This window comes from Diadema antillarum, unplaced genomic scaffold (assembly GCF_040938485.1).
Source record: "Diadema antillarum isolate AM-2024a unplaced genomic scaffold, OU_Dant_1.0 scf00000026, whole genome shotgun sequence".
NCBI lineage: Eukaryota > Metazoa > Echinodermata > Echinoidea > Diadematoida > Diadematidae > Diadema > Diadema antillarum.
In genome coordinates, this window is record NW_027270915.1 from 454,461 (window position 1) to 462,673 (window position 8,213).

Sequence of the window (8,213 nt, forward strand, 5' to 3'; positions counted from 1 at the left end):
GCTTCTCAGCAGGTCTCCTTTTTTTTTCCACCTGATGTATAGATATGTTAAGTCTCTTATCAGCTATCTGTCATGATTGTCAAATCATTGATTTTTGTCTTTTTGCCCAATATTACAATTTTGTAATTTGTTATTCTTGGTGGAATTGAACAAATAAATTGAAATTGAAATTAAATTTAATGAGAAGGAGATCACACAAAACAAATATAGTTGCTCTTGCATTGAATACCTGAAAACAAAACCAACAACAAACTTCCCTGATACCAATGCAATCACAATCCTGAGAGACATGAAATACATTTAAATACATCAAGAAGATCAAAACATGAGAAACATTCATGAAGATCACCAAAAAAAAAAATAATCTTGAAGATTTTCCACCTGATTTTGCCAAACATTCTAAGAGCAAACCAAGAGTTATATTTTCAAACCATTTTACAAGCGAGCAATTTAACTGACATGCTTGCTAGTTGAGTGGGATACCTCCATTCTTCACACAGCCACTTGAGGGCTAAAATATGTAATGTTTATAGCATACTGTACATGTACAGGCCCCTCATTTTATTAAGTCCATTGATGAAGACATTTAACCAATAATTAACCTCCAACCCTCTCTGCAAAAAGAAATATATCAAATAACATTACTGTAAAACAAGAAATGTTTGCGTGCATTTTAATTTCGCGAATTTCACGAACGTCAAGATTCGCGAAATGAAAATGCACGTGCAAGTTCTTGTCTTCACTATATATGCATTGAACGCCAGTGGCAGTTTGCAAAAATTTCATGCTGCAAAAAAGGTCTTCAGCTCCAATTCGCAAAATATTCCTGCCGCGAATACATATTTTACAGTATTATTGGACTACTACATACTGATATTCATGGACAGAAGATTACATTTTAGGCATCTTTTATTTGTGACCATTGACCTTGGCATCGACCATTCAACCTTGCCATGTCGGACAACTACTGTGTACATTTTTCTTCATTTCTTTTCTTCTCACAAGGTAACATCACAAGTGGACAATCGTAGTTGAAGTTATTGCTGGAAAATCACATATTGAACACAGTACAGTAACCTCAGACTTTGACCTTTGACCTACTATCACTATCACATGGGTGCCAACAAAGTGCATTACCACTGGGCATTCGTAGTATAGATTTGTATCTTTTTTCACAAAACTACGGGGACCTTTCACTTTGTGTCACAGAAATATCTTGTATTTCTACTTCTCCCACCAAATTTATAGCACCACTGGTCATTCCTAGATGAAGTCACTGTTGAAAAGTTTTACCCTAAATTCAGTTACCCTTTGATCAAGACTAATAAGCGAAGTTTACCGAGGCCAGTGAGGGAGATTTCATTTTGATATAATGTATTATTTTGAATTATTTATCAATAAAATGAAAATAATATAGGGCAAAATTTGAAAAATTTAAAGTGATTTTATGAATATTGATTTGGTGTAAATATTCCTTGAGGGATGATAAACACCAAATAAATTCAAATAACAACAACAACAACCTTAAACCTTTTCTGCTCCAAGTATCAATAAAACACATTCCATATTTTTTTTTTTTTTGCCTGCCTTCCATGGATTAAGCTAAAACATTTATTGTGACATGACAAAGAACAATAAAAACATATTTACACTTGTTTAGCTCTCATAATAACCTCAACCAAACTAGATATCCCTAGAGTTACAGAAAAAAGCAATAACTTATGCCAATAGATACATTTATTGAGACTAAGAAAAATATATAAGTGCACTTACTTCATAAATGACTTTGTTATACCTTCAATAGCAAAACATACCAAAATATAACATGACCCCTTTTCTTTTTTCCCCAAATTCTAACCCGTTGAGGATGGGCTGATTTTGCTACAACACGCATTTCCCATTATAGACCCCTGCCCGAGTATACTCAGGACTCGTCCTCAACGGGTTAAATGAAATATTATTGTGAAAGTACAAAAAGAGATTAGATAGATAAATATTTTGCTCTCACAATAGCCTCCAGCCTTCCTGTTTTCAACCAAAACAGAGCCAAAGGCAGCATGATTGTCTTATATCGATAGATCATTCCAATTAGATGTCATTATCCCACGCCTGACTCTCATAAGCATTCAGGAGCAAAAGCATGAAATACGACTCTTGGCAACATCACAAATTTTACCACTGAATATGACCCTTACTTCTTGTGAAACCTTCCTTTCCAATCCGTTTGTGTTTGTGCATGTAAATGCCAGTGTGTGTGTGTGTGTCTGTGCATATGTGTGTGTGTGTGTGTGTGTGTGTGTGTGTGAATGAATATAAATTATTGAAAAACTAAGTATGTGTGTGTGTGTGCTACACTGCAGTGTGTACATTTTCATTCACTTCACAGCTCACCACAAGACTATATACATAAAGGTCGTTGTATATAGCAACAATATCCCTGAATGGCTGCCGGGAAGAATACTATACAACAATTACTGACAGATTAAAGTCCAACCAAAATAATACTGTCGAGTGAAACATCCATATATAGCCACAAAGCATACTTGGGGAGTAATAAAAACTATTTTCACCATTCCATCATAGACTATTCTTTTCTTGTGGAAGTTGGCAACCACTTTGTGGACTGAGACATGTTAATTGCCTTCACAGTCTTTTTCCAGGCAAACTGATTGAATTTTGCCGAGAATGAAGAAAAAATAATTGAAATAAAAGGACACCATTTTAGCCTCTCATGAAGGAAGTTTACCCTAACACACATGATAATATCCTAAATGAAGTAAGATTGGAAACACTCAGCAAAAGCTGGAGGTCATTCGATCACTCCGGTTTTTTTTTTCTTCAAAATTTTTAATATTTTGGGTAATTCCTTGCACTGCACTCTCTACAGGAGAACATTTTGTGATGTCACAGTTTGTCACAGTTGTGATGTCACAGCTTGTGATGTCACAGTAGCTAATAACAATAAGAACATAAAACACAGTTCTACAGACATTCTTTTTGGAAGACATATATGTAGAGCGGGTGCTGTTCGTTATTCCAAAGGGTCGTTATTCCGAAGGTTCGTTATTCTGAAGGTTCATTAATCCAAAACACACAAATTCCCTACACCTAGAGGTTCATTAATCCGAAAATGAAAAAGGGTTCGTTAATCCGAACATTTGTGGAGTTATTCCGAAGGTTCATCATTCCGAAGGTTCGTTAATCCAAAGATTAAAATAGGGTTCGCTATTCCGAAGGCTCGTTTATTCAAAAATGAAATAGGGTTCGTTATTCCAAAGGTTCGTTAATCCGAAAATGAAAAAGGGTTCGTTATTCCGAAGGTTCGTTGATCCAAAGTGATATAGGGTCCCTAACGAACCTTCGGAACAACAAGCTTTGTTTCATTTTCGGATTAACGAACCTCAGGAATAACGAACCTTATTTCATTTTCGGATTAACAAACCTTCGGAATAAACGAATCTTCGGAATGACGAACCTTTGGAATAATGACCCTTCGGACCAAAGAACCTTCGTAATAACGAACCTTCGGAATAACAAGCTGTAACCATTTAGAGCACTGGATATAAGTCATGGAGAAAGATAGTTGCCCCTTGTCAGCTACAAATAGAGGGAATTTGCACTGCTCACGAATACTAGAAATGTTTCAGCATTCCTTATCATATACAATAATGCTACATTTTCACCATATTCCCGGCAGCCACAGCGAGCATGTTTCATTTGTGGTCTTGAAAGCATTAAATAGGCAACAATAATTTACAGTCAACCTCTCTCAGTGACCACCTGTCGATACAGGCAACCTGCCATTTTGATGGCCAAGCCTCCCTAAAAAAAAAAAAAAAAAAAAAAAAAAAAAAAAAACATCCTTCCAGGAGAAAAGCCATGTTAAAGACCCTGTCTATAGCAGTCGCCTTCTTTGTCTCCTTTGGGTGTCCACTTTAGACAGGTTTGACTGTACTCCCTTACCAGTTGGGCTGCACTTGAGACAAACAGGTCTCTAAAGAAAATATTACTTGTCTGAAAGAGCACGGCAAAGACATTGCAAGTAATTGTTTCAAATCTACTCATCTGTGGTTGAACTATGCCTTACCTAAATATTAGACAAACAAAGCCCAAGATCACTTCAAAGTTCACATACCTCACTGTCTCCCCTGGCACCTATTAATATTTATTTTTTCATACATACATACATACGCAGATTTGAGATCATTTGTATTTTTTTTATAAAGACATTGCATTCTGTGAGTCATTTGTGTGGCTGAAGAAAGGTTTTGTATGCTCACAGAATGGGCATCAAGCTTTAATAGCAGTACTGAGAAAATCTTACAGAGACCAAACCTGCAGTGTCTAAAAATCTGACATATAATAATTCAGGACAGTACAAGCCCAAGTCTCAATGAACCTCACACAATCATTGTTCACCCTTTCGACAGCTCCTCTTTCATGTTGTATCAAAACAAAATGGCCCTAAGAAAAGTGGCCTTGCCCTGAAAATTTTGCAACATAAGCCCTCAAAAACTACTGTAAAAGCTGTTATTTTTCGAATAAGGAGATATCACAGATATTTTCACGAGATGACATTTTCGTGATTAGATGCTGAGGCTTTTGTAAGTGCAATAATACCCTAGTGACAACCCAAAAAAGATTCTCGAAATTCGCAGAAGTAACAGCTTGTACAGTATACAGGGAAATGATGGTGTGTGCCTCTCTCTGCTCTTTGTTGCCATGGAGACATCATCCACACACGGTCAGTGCCTTGTCTCCACTGAGAGCAGTCGATGCCAGCTGCTGATTCTACATATACACCAGGGCTTCTCTGCTCTGTGGACAGTCAGTGGCAGTGTGCAGATTGCCAAATAGGTCTTTCATTGGTCTTTCAAGTCAGCCTCACTGAGGTTACAGACCTGGTATATCATGGGGATACCATGGAGTGCGGTAAGGCTGGCCATGCTGGGACACATTCGAGAATCCCCGTAACAAAATGCGTAGCTACAGCACTATCTCTGACCGCTATGGAAGTACAAACACAGCCAAAGAATCTCAACTGGAGTCCACTATTATTGACGAGCATATATCATGCTTCTATGCACAAATTCGCTGATGTGTTACTGACAGGTACTATTTGTGGTTTTCGAATGTACCCCAGTGAGCAGCGAATCACAATTGATTCAATCGGACGACCCATGTTTTCCCACACTACCTGGTGGTCTTTAAAAACAAATTCTATTCCAGTGGACCATCTGAAAGATCAGGCTTGCAGTCATCCTCGCTGGGCATTGGATCTGGTGTAAAGAATCGATGATACACAAAACACAGACAGACATCTATTAAAACAGAATCTTGAGTGGCAAGTCTAATACTGCATTGCTAAAGTGTCAGCATGGGTTTCAAGTGCTAACCAATGATACTCTGCAATTCTGCAATATTTGATGCCAATGGCCTCACACATTCTGTTCTCAAGAGAGTGTGCCACACACTTTAAGAGATGGTATATTCTTATTTAAGCGCTCATATAACAAGACAATTTTTAAAAAATGTTTGCCTACAATTTTATTCATTTCATTAGCATAACAGTAAAGCCTATCGGTATAGCAGACAAAATTGAATGGCACATGACATGCTTGGCAGAATATTTTGCTGTGACTTTTTTTTCTAGAATTTTGCAAGTTGACTGATATTAGTAAAATCAACAATTCATTAAAATATTGCCTCCTGTAATGAAAATATGGTGTACTTCATCTAAATGGTGGGAAATCAATAAATTTTGCCCTGAAAAAGGATAATCATTATTTTTTTCATTCCATCTTTGAAGTGCTTGATCGTGGACTGTGAAAACTTCTAGCAAAATTCTTGGTATAAGTCTCAATCTCCTATAAATGTGACATCCATAGAATATACATGGCATATCAGATTCCATATATCACTTGCTAGAATAGGGGCTCTCTTGTTCAGATGTTTAACCTGTTCAGTATGGGAACCTGGTGACCTGCATATCAAGTCTATGGGCATTTCAGAATTCAGTATGGAACAGGTTAATTGATAGAGTGAAGATGCAAAGGTGAAGAAGTGGGCCAATGACAATGGAACCTAGTTTAAACATCATTAAGTCTCCTGCCCATTGCCAATAGATAGTGCCTAGTATACATATCAGAGATCAAAAGTCATAGGAAATTGAATATATCTATTGGTCTTGAAGTACTGAACTTACCTCAGGCTGTTTTACCGATGGATGTAATTTTACTTCTGAGACTAGCCAGAATCACTCACCTTTTTAACCTTAAAACCGTTAAATCTTTTTGCCTCTGGTATCTTTACCTTACCCAAGACACATTAACCTCTTTGATATATTTACATAAGATATTTTCACCTCTGACATTTCACCAGTGGTGTTTTGTAAGCTTTGATATCAGTGTCCCTGATATCATTACATCTGATATCTTTGTCACTTTAACTGTCATGTCTGACTTTTATACCTCTGGTGTTTTACTTCTGACATTTGTACTTCAGACACAGTTACCTCAGACATTTATATCCGTCATATTGTTACCCGACATATTTTCACCTCTGACATATTCACGACGGGTATTTTCATACCAAACATATTTGAAGACTGCCCTTCTATGCACCTACCATCATGAGGTACTGTAATGCCCACTTCTTGGAGCTTCTCTTCTAGCATCTCACATCGCTGCTTCAAGTAATTCATCTTTCTAACCGTGTGCTGCAGGTGAGCTTTGAACTGGGACGTAATGTGGTCGTTTCGCCCGCTCTCGCCCAAACGTAGCCTACGATTCACCTCCTCTGACTGCTGGACCTTCCGCCGCAAGTCTTTGTTCTCGAGGAGCAGCTGCTCCCGTTCCTGCTCCAGGAAGGCGATTTCGTCGAGCGTAGCCTGATGGAAGTTGGCCGCCTCGTGGAGGAAGCGTTCATAGCCATCCATAGCCACATCGGTGGCGGACCTCTGCCCCTTGGGTGGAAACAGACTCCCCGTGGCTCCGCTACTGGTGAGTTCCGGTGAGGAGCTGCACCTCTCGTCATCCATCGCATCCTCTTTGCTCCCCAACACCACTGTTGATGCCATCCCCGGATGGAACATCAATGAATCGAGTTCAAGGGTCGTGGCTGGATGCTCTTTGACCGCCGCTTCTGTCCTAACATCGTTTCCATGGAAACCTTCTAGTCTACTGTGAGACTCTCTGTCAACCTCGATGTCAACCTCTACACCAGAATCTTTCTTTCCAGATTCTTCTTCTCCAGTGTGAACACAGAACTCGTTATCATTCACATCAGCCATGACGACTTGTTATCATCCTCTGTCGACTGAACGGCCGCCTGTGGAGTATTGAATTTTGACAAGAAGTACAGTTTAGTCATAAGGAATGAAAATTCCATCAAGGAAATTAAAACAAAATCTGCCTTCATAGATGATTATCTAGAATGCAAGCAGCAATAACAAGTATACTCCATTAGACTACTACAGGATGCTGAGAATTCAAAATCAGCAAAGAATGAAATCATTTAGAAGTGAAAGTTATGTACAACAATGATAGGGTGGATATGTTCACACAACTCTTAAATTTCACAAATGTGACACATAACACTCAATGTCTTGGTGTCCTAGCAGCTTGTAAGATTCAGTCTGGTGGAACACACCTGTCTGTTGTTGTTGTTGTTGTTTTCTTCTTCTGCTTTCTGATCTTTACAGAAGGAAAACCAGGGGCAGGGTGCTACATACTTTTTTTTTTACCATTTGCCGGTCAGGCAAGCAGATTTTAAAATTGTTGCATAGTATAACACTTGACTTGCCCGAAAATTTACTTGCCTGCAAAGAAGGGTCCAAAAATATTTTTTAAGAAAATGATATATAGAAAATCACTTGTAACAAGTCACAAGCTTGATAAAACACACTTGTTTGATTGAACAGCACATGTGAGGGGCAAAAAACACACTGTCTTGAATTTTTTTTAGCTGCAACTTCCCATCCAAAATTGCCTGACAAGCAAAAAACACAGAAAAAATGAAAAAAAAAGTCTTAACATTTTTTTTTTTTTGCTGCCATTTCCCTCCCAAAATCGCCTAACAAGCAACAACAACAACAACAACAACAACAACAAAAGTCTCATGGTTGTGCTGGTCCTGCATGTTACTTGTGAAGATGCCCTATCAAAGGAAAAGTGTCATTTGAGGAGATTATGCAAAACACATTTCCAAGATCA